Here is a 5,017-nt window from a genome sequence, read left to right on the forward strand (position 1 = left end):
TATACCTACAAGACCAAAACACTGCAGCAAAGTTTAACAAAACAGGAATCAGTGTGTTAACGGATAGTTTGGTATGGATGGACCCATTGTCCAGCATGAAGATCTAAGATTTAAGTAAAACTTGACAGTTGTGGAAAAAGTCAAGAAATATTTATAAAAAAAAGAGCAATAAGAGTAAGAGCTGCTGCAGATAAATACTGTATTCCTTTAAAATCTTCCAACAATACACAGCCTTGTATCTGAATTTCAACAGAACTTTGCTGGGTAGGTCAAGTAATTTCACAATTTCCTGTATGACAAAACATAATTACTCCATGTCCGAGTGTGTTTGTGTCGAGTCACTCCACAAAATGATAATATCAGGACAGATGGCTTCTGAGCCGATCTGATGAGTGTTCTGTCCACTTGAGAATTTCACACATTCGAGAGGGTGAGAGAAACAAAGAGCTTAAGAGAGGGAGACAGAGGGAAACTGTGTAAACGACAGCAGTGCACAGCTGCAGAGGTAAAAGGCCCAAACAATAGCAGATTTTGAGGGTTAGGACTATTGTTACCATTTAATTTAATGCATATACTGCTCACAATGTAGCAAATGACAAATCATGTACAGAAACAGGTTTTTGTACATTTGAAGCGACATTCTTGACAGCCATCTTTTTCTCTTCTGAGATAAGTCAACTCACATGCTACATCAGAATCAGAATCAGAACTACTTTATTATATAATATGTATTTAATCATCTGAGCCTTCTGGACAATCTATGTAATCCTGACAGTTTCCTTTTTCCTTATCATATGCTGTAATTTAATAGCCTTCTTCCAAATTGGTCAGGCTTTCCGAGAAACTATATTAGGCTAGTTATTACATGCACCATTGCTACAAGTCAGATGGACAGAGAATTAAAAGTCCAGATTTAAAATGATCATGGGAAATGAGCAAGTAATTCCTGGACAGCCCACTTCTTGAGAAGTGTACAGTTTCTGGGGACATCAACATGAGTCATTAAATACAGAAGCCACAGCCTCAACGCACCAACAAAGTCATGTAGGCCTGAGACCATGAGGCCAAAGAACAGGACAGAAACCCAGGATAAACTCAATACCGCTCTGGGAATGATTAACAGGGTTAAACCATAAGTTTTTACCACTGCCTGCACTCTCTATGATTCTACATCTGTGTTATGCTTTGTGTTTCTGGGAGTGGTGATGAGGGAGGTGGAGAAAGAATGTCTGTTATTTTAGGAGAGGATTGCTACCGAGGTCCAGCTCACTCGCTGGGTGTTCATCCCTAAATGTGTATGTGTATCTGTGTCTTTGGTTACAGCCTGGCAATGGACCACGCTGTGAAAACACACACATGGAGAAGTGCCAAAGTACACACACACACACCCATAAACTACCTACACAAGCTAAAGGGGCCTATAGCGCATGCTGTACATGTGCATACTTTATAAGCACTTAGAGCGACTGCAGTAAAACAGAACCTCCACAATCTGTCAATCTGCACCACAATACCGACGAGATCAAAAGCAGCACTCAGCACTGAGCACAGCAGCTCTACAGCTGCAACCAAACCACTGACACTAGCAGCACCTCACTCCTCTGCTTTTTTGAAACGCATGCTGCTTCTCCCCACACTCTCCCTCCTTCTCATTCACACAGAGTGAGAAACGGTGATCCCCTCCCTGTTGCACGGCTCTGACTCCCCTTGCTTTGAGCCAGGACTAAAAACAGGAAACTCTGATGTGGTGGGCAGGGCTGGCCTTAGCATCTCCTTCACATATGGAAGGAGGTATGGGATTCAGGAACGATGCCGCTCTCAAAAACACACACAGGACTGAAAGTTCTGTAATATCTTCAATCTCCTGTCTTGTTACAGTGCAGTGCAACATACATGTATAGACTTATTTTCCCTTAAACTTAAACATGTTCATTAATGTTCCTTATTTTTGATAGTCTCACAATAAAAAGGCACACTGGCTTTCAAAGAACAAACATTTAACACTGGGATGCAAAAAAAAGTAAGGAAATCAGTAAAAGAGCATTCCAGAAATCCAGTAGAAATCCCCTTCAGTCCTTTCCTTCTGGCTGCTGTGAGTTCAGCCACATGCAAGGCTGCAGTCCAATAGTACTGCTGTCGAGTGCACTGTACTGCGGAGTGAAATATAGGGGTGCAGCATGTAGTAAGCAGAGTGTGAAAGGCTAATAGTTTTCATTCAACCATGAAAAGATGATTGCAGGGCAGGTGCTTTGTCCTGACCGTGATGTCCGTCACAAGGTTACCACCGCATCTAAATCAGCCAAGGAGTGACTGTCCGGGCTTATCGCAGCTGAGCCGATAGCTGCGTGTATGTGTGTGTGATGAGAGGACTGATGATGCAGGTAGACTAGGCCAGCTGTCTCATCTGAAGGCCCTGGCTAGGTCCTGCTCACAAAATGAAACACCTATGTCAGCTCACTGGCTGCAGGCTGTGGTCAGCAGTAAAGGCTTTCCTCATGGAGCGTGCTGATTAAGTACATTAACACAATCCAAATCTGCCAAGCGTGCGTGGCACTGTGGGAAGACAGGCACAGAGAGGGGGGAACAGAAAGAGGAATCAAAGGAAAAGGTAAGAAGGGGACTAACAAAAAGAGAGAGTGAGACATAAAAAGGGAGAAAAATCGCCAACTTGGAAAGATGGTGGGAGAGGAAAACGGGCGAATGCTGCAGAAGGAGCATGTGAAGAAATGTTTGCTCCCCCAGAAAAAAATACTTGGCTATGTGATGTGGCAGATTTCCACACAGCTACGTTACATTTCCCCTCGTAGATTAAAAGATATTTCTAAAAGGGGAAGCAGGCAAAGCGTTAACAAAAAAAAGAGAGAGGACAGAAAGACAATGGAAAAAAATACTCTCAATATCCCAACATTCTCAGACCTGATGGTTTGCCACTCAAGTGTGTTGGTTCACTAATGTGAGCTAAAGGCCTACAACTGCAGACTAATGATCATGTATGTAACATGTTTATAGTTTTGAACAATGAAAGCACATTGTTCAATAAAGAAACTTAATTTATCCAGTGCGGTGAAACTAAATTTCTAAAGTGTGTGACAGACAGTTCAATGTTAAAACATGACTGACTGACATCAGGGTGACTGTGACATGTCAGAATAACTGAGCATGTGAGCACATTTTTAAATGTTTCCCAAATGTGACAAGAAAAACTATTATAAAAAGCATGGCAACACAGGCTGTAATGTTTGAAACAGTCTCAGTGTTTGTTTTTTAATCGAGTGCATCACATAAACACTGATATGAAATATGAAGCTGAAATAAAGTACGGCTGCCCCAGCAGCTAATAATTAACACTAACCTCTGACAATCAACATCTGATATTCACCCGCAGCAAAACATTTGCAAAAAATGCACATGGACACAATATGCAAAAGTGTCTAACACCCACCCTCTACTTCTATTACTTATACTGGCCTAAAATATTAATAAGGAGTTTGTTTACATCCAGCACGAGACAAAGCACACGCATCTGACAAGCCTGACGACTTAGCCATTGTAAACTGATTAGTGGAAAGCACATGAGGTTTTATGGAACAGAACAACTGTGTTGTGGAAAAACACTTGGAGGTCGAAGGTAAGATCACAATTGCCCTGTAAAAAGCTCTATGTTAGCTGAACTGTTTTTTTCCCCACTGTTATTATAAATGTATCCCATATTTCCAGATGAAAATTATTTTTTAAATAAAGTAGAGACAAAAACAAGACAGCCATTAAAATCTACCAAGGAGAACATGCAAACCGTTTTCAAACCAGCAGGTTACCACCCTACCAAGAGGACAAAAATATGTCAATAACAGAGGCATGGAGAGCAACATTTTGAACTGAGTGTTAAAATGCTCAAGGATGTCCCAATGTCCCAATATCTGAAATAAACATGTTTACATCCTGGTTCAGACAACTGTTTTGGTCTCTATAGCTAATTTCCCTGTTCATGGCAGCTGTGACAGGGGTGATTTTTTTTTTCCTTCACTCATTCAGATGATATTAAGGCTTAAAGTTACGCATAATTGAGAGCGCACTCACTTGATTGACATGTAGGTGCTGTTACAGATAGCTTATTCAAGCAGCCAGGCGTCATTCGGCCCGCCTCAGGTCCGCCGATGATCGACTTTAGCCGGGAGGCGGCAGAAGCAATACATCCAAAATTGCAACTTCCACCGTCGCATATTTTCAGCTTCAAAACAGCCCTTCGAAAAACCTACGGTGATGTCACTCTGTCTACTGTCCATTCTTTATACTGTCACTGTTGCAAAGATGCCATGCTGCTAGACACAGCATTTGATCACAGATTGTAATTTTTATATTCTGAACCACCATTACAAAGACAGCTTCTAACACTGACTGAGATGAACCGGCTCTGGGTGAGACTCAAATGAGTAATGCAGAAAAATGCAGATATGAGCACAGTGAGAATTTCTGTGTGCGTAAGCGTGAGCATGCACAGGAACAACAAACTGAGAAAGCATGTCGAAAGATGAGAGCTGGTAGACGTGCCAGAGTTTTCCTTGGGGACAGAGTTCACTCGGCATTCCACTGAGAGAACAGATCCAGTGCTGACCTCAGCTGACCTGCTGCAGCCTGGGAGAGTACAACTCATACTCTCATCTCTTCACACAACCATGGTACACTCGACTCCTAAATGCACTACAGATTTCCTGCAGGACTCATGGTTTCCCACTATAAAAAAACATATTCAGGACAAGGTCAAATAAAAAAAGGTTTTGCCTCAAGCAACTTTAAGGGTATTCCAAGCTACAGCTCAAATAATGAGAATATAAGACGGCATTCAAAATGGTTTCTAATTTTAAAAAAGGGTAGAATTTTACAGCAATGCAAATGCAGGATAAAGCGTGTCAAACATACCAACTCTTCAAAACCTCCAAATTTGTGTGAATTTTACCTCTTAACATTAAAACAAAGCAATTAAAACGTGAAATTCTATCATGCATATATTTGTCACAAA

The sequence above is a fragment of the Larimichthys crocea genome, chromosome XIII (assembly GCF_000972845.2).
Source record: "Larimichthys crocea isolate SSNF chromosome XIII, L_crocea_2.0, whole genome shotgun sequence".
In the NCBI taxonomy this organism is placed as follows: domain Eukaryota; kingdom Metazoa; phylum Chordata; class Actinopteri; family Sciaenidae; genus Larimichthys; species Larimichthys crocea.